The sequence below is a fragment of the Bombyx mandarina genome, chromosome A1 (genome assembly GCF_030267445.1).
Source record: "Bombyx mandarina strain Sakado chromosome A1, ASM3026744v2".
Taxonomy (NCBI): domain Eukaryota; kingdom Metazoa; phylum Arthropoda; class Insecta; order Lepidoptera; family Bombycidae; genus Bombyx; species Bombyx mandarina.
The window spans coordinates 6,983,294-7,003,036 of NC_143234.1; the positions used below are offsets into that span (position 1 = coordinate 6,983,294).

Sequence of the window (19,743 nt, forward strand, 5' to 3'; positions counted from 1 at the left end):
GGTCGCCCTCGGTCTGTTAGGACTCCAGCAGTGATAAAAGCTGTGAAGGCGCGAATTCAAAGAAATCCCAAACGTAAGCAGAAACTGTTGGCCCTTCAGATGGGGTTAAGCAGAACCACGGTGAAAAGGGTGTTAAATGAAGACTTAGGGCTTCGAGCATATCGAAGAAAAACAGGACATCGTTTGAATGCTCTTCTAATGGACCTGAGACTAAAGAGATGCCGCGCTTTGTTGAAGCGGTACGCGGGAAAAAAATATCGGGAAATTATTTTTTCGGATGCAAAAATTTTTACCGTAGAAGAGAGCTACAACAAACAAAATGATAAGGTGTACGCACACAGTAGTGAAGAAGCGAGCAACCGTATTCCGCGTGTCCAACGAGGTCATTTTCCATCCTGGCTCATGGTATGGTTGGGAGTTTTTTATTGGGGCTTAACAGAGGTACATTTTTGTGAGAAAGGTGTAAAAACGAATGCAGTTGTGTATCAAAATACAGTCCTGACGAACCTTGTGGAACCTGTTTCTCATACCATGTTCAATAACAGGCACTGGGTATTCCAACAAGATTCGGCGCCAGCTCATAGAGCGAAGAGCACACAAGACTGGCTGGCGGCGCGTGAAATCGACTTCATCCGGCACGAAGACTGGCCCTCCTCCAGTCCAGATTTGAATCCGTTAGATTACAAGATATGGCAACACTTGGAGGAAAAGGCGTGCTCAAAGCCTCATCCCAATTTGGAGTCACTCAAGACATCCTTGATTAAGGCAGCCGCCGATATTGACATGGACCTCGTTCGTGCTGCGATAGACGACTGGCCGCGCAGATTGAAGGCCTGTATTCAAAATCACGGAGGTCATTTTGAATGAAATTTAGTGTCATAAGAATCTATGTTTTGTTAAGTTCATTTTGGTATATGAATGGTTACATAATGAATAAACTTGTTTCAATTATTTTACATTAAACATGTGACAGAATTTATGACCTGACTAGGTATTTATCTGTTGTATTAATCTTCCTTATCAAATACTTGTCGTATTGAAGAACACGAGTTTACTTTATCCTTTATTGTACACACACAGTTGAAACAATATAATAATTACGAAAAGCTATAAAAATGGCGAGCTTAACTCAACAATTGAGTTATCTACCAGCTAACCGTTCTTAAAGAAGGTGAGCTTTACATAGGTGGGTAGAAAAGTACGATCTAATCAATTTACTTATTGATACTGTACACAATAACAATAATAGTAACAATAATAAATAAAAACACTAATACATAACCTTAGCTGTACGAGTAACGAGTAACGAATCACCTTAGCTTAATGAGGCAACAGAGGCTCTTTTTAAAATGGCCCTGTATATTCTTCTGCTCATTGTATTTCTATTATTCGTCAAAAACCCAACGCTGCCAACAGCAATAACACAAATTTTCCACGACACTCGAACGAAAACAATCCAACAATTTGGGGCGCAGTTGTTTGTCGCACGTATCCTTTGCGTTCTGAAAGACTAGACCGAAAAAAGTGTAACATCGACAAACGATACTAAAAATCGACATCTCTTTTTGATCATTGATTTTTACGACCGATTACAGAGGAAACTGAAACTTTTTTCAGCTTGACAATATTATGTAAAATGATTTTATAAACATTTTCACAATAAATAATATAATAGTGATACATGTTTTCCAGAAATTTAATTGCAATACCAACTTTATTCATGTTTATTATTCATACATTTTATGATTACTTTAATAAAATTGTTTTATAGTGTTTATTTTTTATTTTTAATAATTACATAATACGAACATAAAATAATAAATAAATATCAAAAGGAACTCCGTTTCGACCTGGTATCCATGAGACACCACTCTATTTTTTCTGTATTACGTCGCCAATTCTGTTATAAAAACTCTGGCGAACACTATTACACCTTTGCCAAAAGGCCCTTAAACTTCACAACATTTGACGGGTGGGGGCTTGTTGAAGCGGGCTTTATAAACGTTTTCTCGTCACGTCAGGGTCCCTGACAAGGGTATGCGCCGGCCCTGCTGGTCCCAAAGGTATGTGTATTGGCTTCATATCGTAAATTGGACTGTACGCGGTTTTATACGAAGTTTCGTTGTAAATTGGACGATGGACGAATGATAATGGGGTCTTTACGCAACACACTTTTTGCTAGTCTATATTCTGTATATTCGAGGGCACGTGCTCTAACTTATTGTTGGAGATGATTCCGTCACTTTCTCGCACCGCCCCAACTTAGTATCCCTAAGGCAGCGGCTTCCCTCGGTAGGCAGCTGCTTGGCTTTGCCCCTGGCATTGCTGAAGTCCATGGGCGACGGTAACACTCACCATCAGGTGGGCCGTATGCTCGTCTGCCTACAAGGGCAATAACAAAAAAAAAGAAAAAAAAGAAAAAACCCTACTACCTGAAACTACTGTGTACATCGATAGAACGATTTTTGACCAGAACGATCCAACCTTAGAGTTGGGCCACTTCGACAGGTTCTCCAAGCGCTTATGTTACGCTTTTTCCAACGGAATTAAAAAAAGTCATCCAAAGTGGGTTCACCTGCCTACGAAGCGATTAAAAAATCATCAAAACAGATACTTAATATTTTCAGGCATTTGATTTCAATACTATTCGGACCCAATTTAAATTTACTTTTAAGTGGCTATTTCACAGTATTTGAATGTTAGTGACTTTAAAAAATAATTGGTAAATAAAACGACATCGGTATAGTGTCGGACAATAAAACTGGATGTTCATATAAAAATAATTAAATTAAAAACACGCTATTCGTTTGACTATGAAACAATTTTGTTAGAAATGATAACGCTTGTAAAATCGCTGTGTGTATAGCTTATTAGTTAGTACGCAGGCAACGAGGTCCTTCTAATTACTTGGCTCCCAAGACCGGTATATATCAACTGATGAAAGCTCCCAAAGGACGACCTCTCGGTGCAAATACTTATCTTATTTCCATATAGCTTAGGCATAAATTCCGCTGTTGAGATATAATATGCAATAATTACGTTAGAATAATTAGGAATTATCATTTGTATGATTTTAGTTTTAATATTTACTGTTGGTAGGAATGAAGTTAGTAGATACCATTGTTTTACTTGTATACTTGTACAGAAGTATTCGTTGAAGAACTTCATAACATTTCTATCTTGCTGGCATTGACAATGGTGTATCCATGGTTCTATCCACAATCTACTACAAGCTCTGGACTCTCCCCCTAGACTTTACTAAGGGCTTTGTCATATCCTTCTTCAAATGAAGTTTTATGAGATCATTTTAGTAAAGTGCAGTTTTTCAGACGAGCGTGAGGGACGGTGAGCATATTTGACTAGCTACTAGGACTATTATTATATCGACGGCCTATTGGATGGAAATCCTACTATAATATCTACTGTAAATGCGAAAGAAGCAGTACGTAATGGGTTTCGGTTTGAATGGCGGGCCAGCCGTTGTAATGTTACAAGTGACACCTTAGAACTCATGTCTCAAGGTGGGTGGCGGCATTTACGTTGTAGATTCAAACGGCCGTCTGGTGTAGTGGTAAGTGACATGGTCACTACACAAGGGGGTGGCGGGTTCGAATCCCGCCAAGGGAGGATATTTGTATGATAAATATAAATGTCTTTTCCAGGGTTATGGATGTATATTAAATATATGTATGTGTATAATAAAAATCTTACATTTATTTCCGTTATCTGGTACCTGTAACACAAGTTCTTTACGAACTTATCACGGGACCAGTTAACGTGGCGTGATTGTTAGTAAATATTTATTTATTTAAAAAAAAAAAAAAGATGTCTATGGGCTCCGGTAACCACTCAACACCAGGTGGGCCGTGAATTCGTCCACTCATCTAAGCTATAAAAAAAGTTAAAAAAAGGTATATGTTCAAAGCTATTTCTTTAGTTTACGCGAATTTTAGATGTAATTAAAAGCAATCTTACGGTTTATTACTGACGATCTTGGTGGTATGCTATTTTTTACGTTTCAAAAAGTTTACAAATTTTTGTAGACTTCGTTTTTAGATCTGGGAAACTGGAATCGATAGCACGTCTTGTTAATTTTTCTCAAGTCATAAAAGACGAAATACGACTTGAAAAATGTATTTCTTTGTATTCGTCATCGTGACTAATAATACATAATTTATATTTAAAAACGGAAAGATATTGGATATAACGGATTCTTGTCATAAAATAAAATAAATTCGCGCAGCCGGTGTTCAATTATAAGGAAATCAAATTCGATATGCGCCCGACTAATAAGATTTTAAAAAAAAATATGAATGATTTGGACATTTTCAATCACATTCAAGAATGAGTGAAGAATTTCGGTTCAAAATTGATCGTGATTGAATGTTGAGGCTAAGATATTGAGTTTTTCGAAAAAGCTTACCGTTTATTTAATTAGGGAAAAAATTTTCAGTATTAGAAATAAATCAGTATTAAGTTTTTCATAATTAAAAAAAATCAAAGACAACCATATCAGTAGATTCAGATAACAGATACTCCACGCTTTAAATCGCTAGGCATTAAAAACAATTTATTGGCCAATTTAAATTAATTCGTTTCAGCTATTAAAAGAATACTAGTATGAATAATACTATGAATAATTCTACAATATATACGTCTACATATATTTTTTCAACTTTAATCCTGTTCGTAAACATTGCCTTTCCCTTCCTATATTGGTTAGGTAATTAATTATTCTACTCAAGTAAATAAGCAATTACTAATGGAACGGTATTACGTCGGAAATAAACATGAAACCGCGACCCCCATAAACAAGGATCCTTTCTAATTATTTTACGGGCCGGATCGGAATCAAAGCGCGAAAACAACAAATCAATCGGACGCCTATCCGTCCGGCTGTAAAACTGATTCGGATCATTTGCACTGATACGAATGGAAATTTACAATCGTTAGCCGTGACTCGGAGTGGTTTATTAATTATATTGTTTATCTTTCATTTTGTATTTACGACGTAGATCGGGAGAAAGAAATTTATAGCGGTAATATTTTAGGGATACAGATACGATTTCACATCTAGTATTAAATTACTTGAGTTGTGAGTACGGGGCATTTAAGCCTTGTTCGGACTAGGCGAGTATTTTAGTCGAGTACCGAGTAATTTAGTAGTGGCTAAACTACTCGATACTCGCCCGAAAAATAGAACAAAATGGATTGACTTGACTAAATTATTTACTAACCTTCTCGACTAAATTTTTTTGAAGTGAAAACTTCTTTAGAATCGTTGTGATTTCAAACCGGATTCAACGGAAAAAACGACAGGTAAGAGACACAAATACAAAAATGTGTAGGATGAAGCCAGCAAAGAATGAGACAGAAATATACATACTATTTAATACAGCGCCATCTGTGAGATTTTTTAATACTAACGTGTGTATGAAAGCTCTTGTAGTGAATTTTAATTTAGGATTATACGTGAAATTAAAATATCAATTCACAGAGGGCGCTACCTTACAATTATTTACTAATGACAAAATTTTACATATACTTAAGACGTTTAGGATAATTGTATTTTAATTTTGGAAGGTTTCACTTCTACCACGTGTGAATTGCACACATTTTGTTTAGCCACTAAATTACTCGGTACTCGACTAAAATACTCGCCTAGTCCGAACAAGGCTTTAGGGACAAACGTAATTATTTTTCTTTTGTGAATTATGGTTTAGGACCTCATAGCAGTAGCAACCTATTTTTTTTATTAAACCATTTTTTTAGATCACATTTTACTATCGTTCTCTTTTTATGAACCTCTTTTATCTCATATCCGAATACACTTCGTCGTCTTGACTTGATCAGATGACACACGGCACATGTATTGTGTGAGGGCGCCATGTATTATTGAACAAGCTATCCAATATAAGTTATTCATCTACCAATAACACAACGGTCCCACTGACCCACGCCTTTATTTTATATACAAAAGAAGATCCGAATCCGGGCGACGGTTCCGTACGTAAGCGACAGCGAGTAAGGTGAATGCGTGTGAATAAATTGGAGATTCCACTTTTGGTATTTCTTGTCTTCAACATTTTAAAGAGCTCAATTGAGCACAACTGCGAATTAAATTAAGGTATTATATATATATATATATTAAACATATGTATAAACTAAGGTTTCATAGACTCATAGATACAGTCCACAGAGTTTCTTGCCGGATCTTCTTAGAGGGTCGCAAATCCGGTGGTAGCAAAGCACGGCTCTTGCTAGGATTAGTGTTAGCAAATTCTCTCAGGTTGGGCCCGTGAGCTAACTTAGATGTCAGAGTATAGATGGAATAGCCTCTTGGGCTACCAGCGATTAGGCAGGAGAAAATAAGCCTCATATTTTAGTGTGATACCCAAAAGTTAGACATTTTCATACTAGTGTCCGTCCAATGATCGAAATGCGCGCATATCACTTAATGAACTGAAACTAAAACAGTTTTATTTTATGTATTATTACATTGTATCTTTTGTTTTACACGTTAAAAACGAAACCCAGCTATTTCCAAATTTAACATTTTACAACACTTAAGTTCACCAATAAATAGAAAATAATAAAAACCTCGTTCGACATACAGCAGAAAGCACAAGGAACTTCAACTGTTTTTTTTTTTTTAAAGAAAAGTCACACTGACTTTGCAAATTGTTTTAATGCCATTGTACGCGGATGATCATAGGCACCATCAGCGGTGACCGTCGTTTATGGACATTAGAAATACCGGGAGAACAGCCAAGCAAGACACTGCATCTAGATAAAATTTATTTTAATATTGAAAACGCTAGACTCTCATGACTTACGCCTGTTTCCGTCCTTCTGTAGTGTCGTGATCTTTCAAACATAATTTTCCCTTTGTGTATGTATCTGTTGTGAGTGCTTTCATTGGTGATCACTTTTATAAAAGTATACAGAAGCCAAACATAATTCGTACTTTAAAGGAACTAGTTCTGTCTGTACATCAAGTATATAGACTAATAATCTTACAAAGAAGTCGTAAGCCCGGAAATATTTGTATTAATGGGCGATCTAACGCGTGACGATGGCGTGATGTTAAGTGTTTACCGGAACCCATGGACAACGTAAATGCCGCCACCTACCTTGAGACATGAGTTCTAAGGTCTGTTTTTACAGTACAATTGTTGCCCCGCCCTTCACGCCGAAACGCATTACTGCTTCACGGCAGAAATAGGCAGGGTGGTGGTAGGTACCAACCGTGCGGACTCACAAGACGTCCTACCACCAGTTCACCTTCATAACCTTCACTTCAGTACCTTCATAACCACTTAGTAATAGACGAGTTGTAATCACGATTATCCGTTTAAAATTATTTTTTTTTTAAAGCAATACCAAAAAATTTGTTTTTAGTATCTAGAAATTAAGAAGAGTCCTGAACGAATCACTTTCAAATTTGCAAGCACATATTTGAATTCTGTTTTGTCGCTTCAGTTTTCAATACATTCTAAATTCGTATTTACAACAGCAAAACCGATAACGTGTAATGCAGTATTGATTCGAATAACCAGCGGTGCCCGTTCAAGCTAAAGGTTTCTGTATTTTAAGTTCACATTATTGAAAAAAAGTATTTTACATTCGTGTTACATATGAGTCGACTATTATCAAAGCCGGCAATGTGACTTTTGGACAATTATTGGTAAATCAGAAAAACGAATTATTGACTTTGTATTCCATTGGCAGTCACAAAACTCTTCTGAACGACATCTTAGATAAATAACAGGTTAAGTATTAACCTTTATTTAATGCAGGTTTTGAACCGTATTCTTTCAAGGAGACGATTATATTCAAATTAATCTGTATTGACATATCAATAAATTTTTTTTGTCCAAAAGCACAGATTGCCACCTTTGATAATAGACGACTCATATGACGCATACCGACCGACACGCGCCTAATGACCCACTACGTACTAGAGAGTTCTTTCATTCCTTCTCGAATATCACGAGTGAGGAATTCCTTTAGGAATTGTTGAATGCGAATTTTCGAAAGGAATCTACGGATACTCGATGATGACACGACGTATATTATATATAGTAAAATATTGTAATAATCTTAGGGTTCAATTTCGTGTTTATTATTCACATTAAATACTTAAAACGTTTTGTATATTTTACAGTTTTCTTAGTGTCAAACGATTAAAAATCTATATATTAATACGTGAAGCAAAAACTTTGTATCCCTTTTTACGAAAATTGCGCGGACGGAGGAGTATGAAATTTTCCACACTTATAGAGAATGTAGAGAAGAAGTGCACAATGGTAATATTTTTTTAACATAATGCATAAAATGATACATTAAATCAATAAAGAAAACATTACACACACTACATACCATGTATTTGACGCACACACGCATGCATACTATAATTTATTGTCAAACTTTTGTTCTTGACGTTTGTTGTCAAATTGAGAACAGATTCATTATTGTTTGTCTTCGTTAATATTTTTTATAGTGTAGTCTTGGCGAAATTTGTGATTATAGAAGTTTATAATACAATCATAATAGTGTACAAACTTACAATTCCAATTAATTATAGTCGAATTTCGACTACTGCGGGACCACTAGTAGATCTAATTACATGTACGACAGGCGAAAACCGAATAAAATATTGTTATTTGTGTTTTGGTGAGCAATATTATCTTTTTCTTTTTTTTTATTGCCTTTGTAGGCAGACGGGCATACGGCCCACCTGATGGTGAGTGGTTACCGTTGCCCATGGACTTCAGCAATGCCAGGGGCAGAGCCAAGCCGCTGCCTACTCTATCTCTCTCTTTTTCTGTTAAAAACATTTCTCTCTCCACGCTCCACTGAGAAGATCCGGCGAGAAACCCAATGGGTTCGTTTAATAAACTTAGTATATTGTACAGTGTCTATTTTTCTTTTAGTCTATCAAAAAATGCAGTTACTACATTCTTTGCTGTATCACTCTTGGTTGACTGCTAGAGAATTCCTTAAGCATTAAGTTCATCAATGTACGTGTAGTAATTAAGTATGTAACCTCTATATGATTTATGTCATAAATCTTAAAAGAGGTTAATATGTTATAAAAGTGACATAAATGCTAATGCCAACTGTCGACTTGGCTTGGTCGGTCCATCGCCTGGGCAACTTTCCACGCGGTCTGGTGCCTTCTACTTTGCCCTGAACGACATGGCGGTCTATGGAGTCATTTCCTAGCCGGGAGACATGTCCAAAAAATTATAGTATGCGCTCATGCACATAAGGGAAATACCACAAGACAAAAGTACCTACCGCACAGTGTAAACTTCGAACAATTGATCAAAAACTTGGGCGCTTTCTCTCGACACGCATTTCAGAATACATCACGTGTGTCAACAAAATAATTTCGCGTGCAATATGAACGCGCAAAGTTTCAACCGCGTTATTAAAATGATTAATTATTTCAAGGTGAAACAGCCGGCGTGAATAATTCGCATCGTCGCTTTTGGGTTTGCAGTACAATTATTAAATACCTAACGTGTCTATACTCGGCCTTAGCATCCCTTCCTTTGTACGCGTCTTGTAGATTCTGTAATAAATCTCTTGTACGACACTACAGCTTTATTGAATGTTAAGGCATAAGAGATACTTAACGCCGACTGCTTATGATTTTTTTTCCTACCTATGCTGAAAGCCTTGAGAGACTATTTCAGCTTCGCCCTAACATGTAGGTGAGCTCACGGGGCTCAAACCTGACGACGTTGCTAACACGAACCCTAGCAAGAGTAGTGGTTCGCAGAATCTACCACCGGATCGGAAACGCGACCCACTGAGAAGATCCGGCGACAAACTCAGTGGACTGTGTTTATGGGTTAATTCTCTCGTCGAGCCCTTCGTCGCCAGCGACGGGTTCGACGAGGATGGTGACCGGGGTCGGCCTTAGCAGCATTTTTACGCGTGTTGTAGGTTCTGTAATAAATCTCTTGTGTGACACTACAGCTTAATTGAATGCTAAGGCATAAGAGATACTTAACGCCGACTGCTTATGATTTCAAGTCTTTTTTTTTAGATTAAAATGTAGCACACGTCACGCCAAGTCGTGGCGCGAGTATCACGCTTAATTGGTCGCGCGGTTACCGAACAAGCTGGCGGAATATTTGAAACGTAATCCATTGACTGTCATGTAGGTCACCGGTGTCCTACATGGCGCATTGAAGTAATTATGTGGATTTCTGATCAGGAGGAGGTGTACACGAATATAACTAATCTATCAACGAAATAACAGGTTTAGTAATAGGTTTGGAGCTCTAGTTATGACAGGATTAATCCTTTCATACGCAAGCATTGAAGCCGCAGGATATATAGCCCACGATAACATTCCGTAATTCTTTATTATCCTTCTTTGTATACCATAGATACTAGTCATATTAGATATCCCAACTAAATAATATGATTTACGTACGTATGTATGTATGCTCGAGACTTGTGAAATTGTATTTTTGTGTTGAAATCTTCGCAGTATGTTTTTGATCGACTCCAGAAAAAGAAGGATAATTTTTTTTGTGATGTGCCTTGCGTCAGGATTTTTATTCGAGATGAACCGATTTCATTCTCGATGATGATTATTTTTATTTCTAAGCCGGTGCTTTTCATGTTGTTCCATTAAAATTTTATCCACATCTGACCAGTAGTTTTTGAGTTATCCTCTTATTAATTTTAATTTACTTTGACTACATTTATTTACATTATTTTGTTGAAGTCAGTTCTTGTTTTGTTAAAATATGGTTTCAAAGCCTACTTGGTGTGGTTACAGGGCCCATCATAATTTGAGTGCCACCACTGACCTTGAGAGATGCTATCGAACTCCCAACTGTCTTTAATAACGGCTGCACAATCCCTAAAGAATCCATTCGTGGCTTTTTCGAAACCCATGGAAAATATGGGGTGGTGCTATTCTGGACCTACATCAAAAAGCCCAAGTTTCGTTGTGTAGGGAATAGCAACAGCTTTATAGGACTAGCACAAAACTTTCACTTTCACAAAACTTTCTATCCTCTAGTTAAATTTTAAATACTCTAACGGCCGTTTTCAATAACGTATCTGAGTTTTCGGATAGATAGCTATCTCCGAATATCAGCAAGAGCGTATCTATCCTTAGTTTGCGTTTCACAATCACGGATAAGTGCTATCTCTCTTTAACCAACAGTAGATAGCTTCTTCCCTCCGATTTATCCGAGCCTCTTGATACGTTTCGTTCTACTACAAATACGAAACAACATCAGGATCAAGACTTATTTTATTTTATTCTAAATTATAACTATAATTTAACCAGCATATTGTAGACTATCATAAACACATTTGTTTATAACAAAAAGTAATAAAAACATATGTAGATTTTTTGAAATTGGACGTATTGCTATTTTTATCCTAGTCGAAATTATGAAACGAAACGTTTTGACAGTCCGTTTGCCAATAAGCAGTGATCAGTTTCTTTTGTTTGTTTTTCTATTGTTTACCTACTATATTAGATGATGACTTACCTCCAAAACGCTTTAAAACTTTCGTTTATAATTCTAAGTGTGTTTATAATTAAAGAGCTACAGTGAAATAAAATGAATTCTGTAAGTATCTATGAACTACATTGATAATAATAATTTTACTTTGAAAACTTTGAGTTCAAGTTTAGAAAATATATCTTTTTCAGTCAAGAAAGGCAGCACCCATGACAAAAGATGAGACGATGATTCTAGCAGAACTTGTGGCGGCGAAAAAACATTTCAATAATAAGGCAACAAATGCCACAAACAATAAATTGAAGGAGCAGGCTTGGCAAACCCTTGTAAATGATTTTAATTCGTCGATTCGTCGTTTCCCACGAACTCCATCGCAGCTTCGACTAAAATGGGAAAACTTAAAGAACGCTACGGCAACATAAGAAACAACCTTAGTAAGGTTAGTATAATTAGTTGATTGTTTGTCTCTAATAACACATTGATAAACATGATTTTTTCTTCAGGTTGCCGTAGTATTTGAAATAATTATGCTCTTTGTTACAGGCTGGAGGTGGTAAGGATTGCAGATGAAATTTTGGATAAAGCATGCACATTGTTGTAGGTCACATATAATATTTTTAACACTTTTACAGCCAAGCGGAAACAAGATGGAAGAAAAGAAATGCAAGGCTAGCATAGGGACAATGCATTAGCAGAATATCTAATAGCAAAAAAGAGACTTGACTTGGAAAATAAAGAAAAGGGTAGCAAAAGTTAAGTTAGATTTAGATAATTTAAAAAATTAAAAATTACTTAAAAAGAATATTAAATTTCATAAATTAAGTAGGCAATAATAATTTTATGTTAGATAGTTTTTTAAGTATATGTACAAATTCTAAATTAAATATCTTGCATGTACTAACTACCACGTAATTATCATTTTGGAAAATAAAAATTAGTCAAATTATCTTTGGAGTTTATTTTATAAATTATCTTTGGAAGCAATTATTTATAAGTACATAGTTGTATTTCAGATGTAAGTTTTGAAAAATTGTTATGAACAATTATATTTTTTCCTGTAATGTATCTGCGACTGAAATTTCTGATTCTAATTCTTCTAAATTCATACTTCTGACGATATTATGCAGCATGGCAGCTATAATAACAGCTTGCATATTTTCTAGTTTTAATCTACTTTTCAATGATATACAGGGAGTCTTCTTTTACAAACACCAATGCATCTGAAAATTATACATTATTCGCTTAAATTATTTTACAATACAGTATAACAAGCTCTTAACTAAAAAAAAAGATTACCTCTCTATAGTATTTCTTGTTTTAATATGTGATTCATTTTAAATCGTTCCGATTGAGTATGTGGGTTAATTAATCACGTTAAAAGATAGGGTTGTGGGGATAGCCTCTATCGGCAAGCAAATAGCAATTTCCAAGTCCACCTTGTTATCAATGTTCTCTTGATATGTAGATAATTTATTATAATAGTGTCATATTAAATTCATATAAACACCTAAATATATAATATAAATAAATAAAAATATAATAATAATATAAATAAGGTAATATAATTAAGAAATACCTTTTCAATCGGAATGGTTAATTATAGTTGTATTATGAGTAGACCCAGGCCATCAAGCAACAACATTTTGAAACATCAATGATGCATTGCACACAAATTACACATTCAAAATACTCTTTTTCTATTTCTAAATTCCTCTCCTATATTTGAATCTGTAACACAAATATAAAATGTAGAGGTATCAGTGTGTAATAAGAATGAAGGTAAATAGCCTACCAGGTTATTGTATTAGTATATGAATGTCATTTAGGGCACCATGGGAATCCAGCAGTATTATAGAATTCCTGTTGAGTGTGATTTTGTAACACAACAAAAATTAGGTATAATTTTGCTATTGCTATAAACAAATATAAGTTGTAATAACGAGTACTTTTATGGTTAAAATTTATCTTACCTTTTTGACGTTACACTCAAATATGGTCTCATTAAATTAACCAATTCATTCACAACACCTTTGCTCAGAAATCTATAGTCAAATTCGTAATTATTGATCTTCGCCATGTAATTCAGACGATCTTTATTTTCCTAACCATAATATGATATCGGCCTCACTATCACTATCTGCATCACAATCCATTATCATTTGAAATAATTCCATATCACTATCATCACTGCTACAATATGCCAATATGAAGAGAAACAATTATTAAATTATAGCGATTTACTTTCGGAAGATAAACATGTAACCGGCCGATTTTGACAGATAAGCGAATGGCCATACTAGAGATAGCGCCGCCTACCGGAGAGTTACTTAAAACTCATATTGAAACGGAAGTAAGCACGATTTGTATGAGCGTTCTATCTTTAGCAGGTTATCCGTCCTCCCGACGATGGATAGATAAATCCGATAGGAACTGCTGCCCGTCGATAGGTTATTGGAACGTAAGTAAGGACAAAAATATAGATTTGTCTATCTTTAGTAACCGAAACTAGGGATAGATAGGTTATTGAAAACGGCCGTAAGTCAATACTAGTAAATACTAGTATTAGTCAAGACTACGTTATAAGGATTATTTTGAAGTTGATAAATACCAGGTGCGCAATACGCATCCCTATACTGAATGTTCATTTAGAAATTCCCGTGACATGTTTTGAAATTTTGATGTGTTTCGCACAGTGGATGCGGTGTCGTATACACGCGGTACGTTTCAGAGGCATAAATAATTCATTGTACACGATATCAACGTAATTATAGACTTTTGGTATACTGTCATGATAAAATTAACTGATATTCAAGCTTTAATACCTATTATGTTATTTCGCGCATCTTTCTTCTTTTTTTTTTGTATGGCAACTGACTTCTTACAATGTTATTGATTTTTCCGCGGAATTCGAGTTCTGTTAATTTGTTTTTAAAAATTTAAGCCAGAAGAAATATAAAAAAATTAAATACGCGTTCCCATCAATAAGTCTCGCGCGTCTTCTACCTTAGCCAAAACATACGATTGGTAGATTAAAAAAAATATAAGTATTAAATTTAATATTTCGCGTTAATCGCAGGAAAACGTCAATGACATAAGGGTTAAAATTGAACAAAAAAAAGAAGATGGTATTTAAGCTTAGTTTGTATATCAAAATCGCAATTAGCCGCGTTATCAAAGAATATAGATTTTTTATTTATTTTATTTATGTAATTTACCAAAACCTAGGTGCGCCACAATAATACGATTACAATCTAGCTAAATAAGGCTAATAAGTAATTTTAATTTAACGTAACTGAGAAAAAAATAGAAGTCTCAATTTCGTTACATTTAAATCATAAGAAACATTAATAACGTATAATAAAAAAAGTATATTTTGAATTTTGACAAACGTCAAAATATGTATGCCATTATGGGAAGGTTTTATGTAAAGAGGTCAAGGAAAATCTCGGAATTTCCACTCGACAGCTGTTAGTTTCCGTCCTGTTATGTTAATAAAAAAAAAAATTAAGTCAAAATTTAAAATTAAGAAAAGATTCTGTCGTCACAGATAAATGAGACAAAAATAGCTCATCGTTTATGAGGAAGACACTAATTGAAAATTTTACTCGAAAATTATACATACATACTTCTTAATTATTATTATTTTACTGCTCTTGTAGGCAGACGAGCGCACGGCCCACCTGATGGTGAGTGGTTAGCGTCGACAAGGACTTCACCAATGCCAGGGACAAAGCCAAGCCGCTGCCTACATATTAAGTTGTCAAGGAAAGAAAAACAAAAATAACCGGTTATAAAATTAAGAAAATATAGGAAGTGTACACAACCCGACACCATTGGGATTGGTGACCGAGTAAACTTTCTTCCCGATTTGTTCTTGCATGTTGTTGCAAACGTTTGACCAAGGATTGCGTCAAGCGTTTGTGCGAATGACCATGCGTAGAGATTAGAACTGGGGCACTTTCGATCGGGCCAAACCGACGGGTTGGTAAACTGAGCTAACGCACAATTTGAAATCATATTGAATTTTTGAATTACATTACAAATGACACACATGTACTAAATGTACTAGACTTTTTTGGAAAATATTTTTTAACACAAACAAATTTTTAATTAGGTACCTACATATTCCTGAAATTAAATATAGTTGTAACTAAATATTTCGTTACTTTATATGCTTACTTTTTATGTGTTCAGGATTTTTTTTTATTCCTACTCTAAATTTTGTTTGTTTGTTTAAAAGTTACATCCTTTAAATTATATCAGTGTCGCTTATTAACATAGTTATATAACAGCGCCATCTACCGGTAAGTTTTGGAATACGATCAAATTGCTTTAAATTCTAATTGAAAATTTGGTGTTTTTAAACACTCTTCTTTTTCTTCTTCCTAGCGTCTTCCCGGTCCTGGGTTCGTTTTCTTACTTACATATTCAACAGTATTCATATTTATTTCTTTTAATAATACAATAATAATTGTTATTTTTGTACTAAGTATTTTATCTACTTTTTAAATAGCCGTCGAATTTTTTGGTAGCATTTTAAAATTAAAATAATCCTTACAACATTAAAATGGTTTTAAGTTATATTTATTTCAATAGATGAAAACGTAACCTGAAATAGTTTGTTTATACAAAGCAAGCATCGACTTTTGAAAACAAAATTATAAGAAACAATAGATTTACATTATAACGTAACGAAACGAAGACTGTTGATGTTAGGGTAATTAATTCCTTAACATTTAAAGTTGTTCAAACTTTACACTTTATTCCAATAGTAGGATGGTGATGCTTCAGATGAAAGCAACTTCGTAAGTCCGTTAAATGGGACGCCATATTTACTCTTAATTTTGATATCAACTTCAACGAGTTTAGTAACACGTAATGACGGAAATTTTGATGTCTGCTTGCTACCGTCCGATCCGTAATAATATTAAGAACGCTAATATTTTATTTGTTATGGTTTTAACACATCTTAGCTATATTAAGCCGATCCACATTATTTTTTTGTACACGTAGTCAGGGGTACAAATATTAACAAAATACCTTTCTACATAAATAGATCATCATTCTCCAGCGCTTCTCCCAGGCACCTGGGGTAAGCGTAAGATTTTTTTCTCCTTCCATACTCCTCTATCATATAGCATTTCTTCGCTCACTCCCCTCTTACAAATATCGACTTTCACGCATCTACAATTAAATCGTTTTAGAAAAAAAAAGTTTGTGGAACATTCGCGTTTGCCGCTATGGGCGCTGTTCCAACTGCATACAAATTCGAGTTAACTTTTACGCTATCGAGAACGTTAAGAAACTCGCACTTAGCACACTGATCCACAATCTACCTACTTCTCTCTGACTTCAATCTTATTGTAGCACAATGGTTACCTGTATAATAATAATTATAATGTATACATTATAATTATTGTATACATTATAATTATTATGTATAATTATTAATACATAACATTATACATACATAACATTATAATGTATAATTTTTCTTAAGTAATACCACCCATTGCACTATTGTTATTATTTCGTGTTGTATCACTACATAGTATAAAATAAAGTCGCTTTCTCTGTCCCTATGTATGCTTAAATCTTTAAAACTACGCAACGGATTTTGATGCGGTTTTTTTAATAGATAGAGTGATTGAAGAGGAAGGTTTATATGTATAATAACATCCCTTAAATAGTGGAGAAATCAATAATAAATTAAAGTTTCCGAAGCGAAGCGAAGGCGGGTCGCTAGATACTGATAAAGTAAGCTCTACTGTAACCACTAGTCTTGCAAGCGAACTCGGTGATGTAAACGAGGCGCGATCGTTTTCATAGGCATAGGACCTGAGAGGTTCTGTTCAAGAACTTTGCTCTCGAAGCCAGGAAGCGAACCCGTCTCCGGGAAGTTCATTTTCAATTAGTTTCCAAGTAGTCGACTACCTTATATATCTTCAAAGTTTGAAATTCGTAGTGGGTAAATTTATTTCTCAGAGTGCCTCTAATTTTCAATCAACATGACGTCCATTGCAGGTTTCGCCCTTGAATGGTGGACCGGTACTATATCGCACATACGGTGCGATATTGTCACCCATGCAAATTATTGGAAAATTCAACATCTTATTATATAATTCTTATATAGTTCTGCTAGACTATAGAAATAAAATAATATTTAAACTACAACTTTAAACTTCATCAGTAAAAGCAAACATCTCTCTCGTCTCACTAATAACTATTAAGAAATGTATTTTCCCATACTCAGTTCATTGTTAACGAAATAAATAAATAAATAATAAATAAATATTCTAACAATCACGCCACGTTAACTGGTCCCGTGGTAAGTTCGTAAAGAACTTGTGTTACAGGTACCAGATAACGGAAATAAATGTAATATTTTTATTATACACATACACATATTTAATATACATCCATAACCCTGGAAAAGACATTTTATATTTATCATACAAATATCTTCCCTTGGCGGGATTCGAACCCGCAACCCCCTTGTGTAGTGACCATGTCACTTACCACTACACCAGACAGCCGAAAATTACACAAGTGACTTTATAGCACCGTATGTGCAATATGTGAATGCCGCCATGTACCATGTGACACGAGACAAAGTCGCAATTGTATTGTCGGCTTACACGAATAACTCGTTAGAAGAATCGGAATCGATCGCATCGTTCAATACAGTACGTTCAATATTTACAGGTATTTGTTTCTCTAGCCTTAAAAGTAGAGCGTCGAATATTCCCGCATAGCCTCCGCCAATGCTTTAGCAAAAGCATCAGTTATTAGTTTGGCGCTGTTGTATCTAAGGTTCAATTTTCCTTAACAATCGCAGACATTTGGTAGAAAATGCTTGAAGTAGACAGACACCGTAGACTAATGACATTAAAAAGTAAGGTTATGTCAAATTTGAAATGTTTTCATTAAAATTTTCATACTTACTTTAAATGTAAATGCGTTTGTACAGAAATTTCTTATGCGATATATAAAATTATTGAAACTAGAGGTCCCGTCGTAGTCGAAATTCGACTATAATTAATTGGAATTGTAAGTTTGTACACTATTATGACTGTATTTTATACTTCTATAATCACAAATTTTGCCAAGGGTACACTATAAAAAAATATTAATAAAGACTAACAATATTTAATCTATTCTTAATTTGACCACAGACGTAAAGAACAAAAGTTTGACAATAAATGGTATGCATGCGTGTGTGCGTCAAATACATGGTATGTAGTGTGTGTAATGTTTTCTTTATTGATTTAATGTATCTTTTATGCATTATTTAAAAAAAATATTAGCATTCTGCACTTCTCTATATTCTCTATAAGTGTGGAAAATTTCATACTCCTCAGTCCGCGCAATTTTCGTAAAAAGGGATACAAAGTTTTTGCTTCACGTATTAATATATAGATATCCAAAGAAAAGTCCTTAATTAAGAGCATTTTACCATAATTGCGTTCAAATTGCCATATTCATGTATAGATTTTTACGAAATTGGTATGTATTAAATATAATTTATTATATGTTTCGTTTAAAGACGCATGGATCTTGTATATTGGCATTAACTTCGAACGACCTTAGAAAAAAAAACTTAATTTTTGTTATACATATTTAAGTATTTGAATTCAAACAATGCTACCAACCAACATTTGAATGGTACAAAGTTACTTATTACCAAGCTATACAACAAATAAAGTGAAATGATTTAGAATAAATAAAACGTGTCCTAATGATTTGGTCGCGTGTTAACATATTATTATAAATACTGTTCCGTGCCCTGTTAGTTCACTACAAATTGGATTTTTGGTTCTGATTACTTTACACTTATATACTAACCAGATGGTGATCGAGCTTTGCTCGGTTTTTTTATTGATAACGCCATCTTGTTGTGTCTTTAAAGCGGTTTAGTTGCCCTCAATTAAGAAAATAGTATTATTATTCGCCAATAGATGTCGGGAAGAGTTGATTATTGAAAACACGAATAAAACAACATTTTCTGAAAATAAATCGTAGCTAGATCGATTTATCGCCCCCGAAATCCCCAGTTTACTAAATTTTATGAAAATCGTTGGAGCCGTTTCCGAGATTCAGATTATATATATACAAGAATTGCTCGTTTAAAGGTATAAGATAAGATATTATAAAGAGGAAAGATTTGTTTGTTTGTTGGTATTGAATAGGCTCCAAAACTACTGAACCGATTTGAAAAAATATTTCATTGTTTGGAAGC

The 19,743-nt window shown here is 34.5% G+C and overlaps 1 protein-coding gene and 2 long non-coding RNA genes across 4 annotated transcripts in view; 1 reads left to right on the forward strand and 2 right to left on the reverse strand.

Moving 5' to 3' along the window:
• The window catches only part of Cals (calsyntenin 1), a 197,997-nt gene that overhangs the window by 83,908 nt on the left and 94,346 nt on the right, over nt 1–19,743 (reverse strand). The window lies entirely within an intron of this gene.
• LOC149499489 (uncharacterized) lies at nt 11,403–12,450 on the forward strand. Its single transcript, XR_016325615.1, has 3 exons — nt 11,403–11,612; nt 11,696–11,943; nt 12,048–12,450. It is a non-coding gene; the product is annotated as an uncharacterized LOC149499489 (long non-coding RNA).
• LOC149499490 (uncharacterized) lies at nt 12,448–14,830 on the reverse strand. Of its 2 annotated transcripts, none has more exons than XR_016325617.1 (2): nt 13,081–14,830; nt 12,448–12,724 (listed from the first exon to the last, which is right to left on the reverse strand). It is a non-coding gene; the product is annotated as an uncharacterized LOC149499490 (long non-coding RNA). The 2 variants fall into 2 exon arrangements; XR_016325616.1 differs by lacking the exon at nt 13,081–14,830 and adding an exon at nt 12,801–13,054.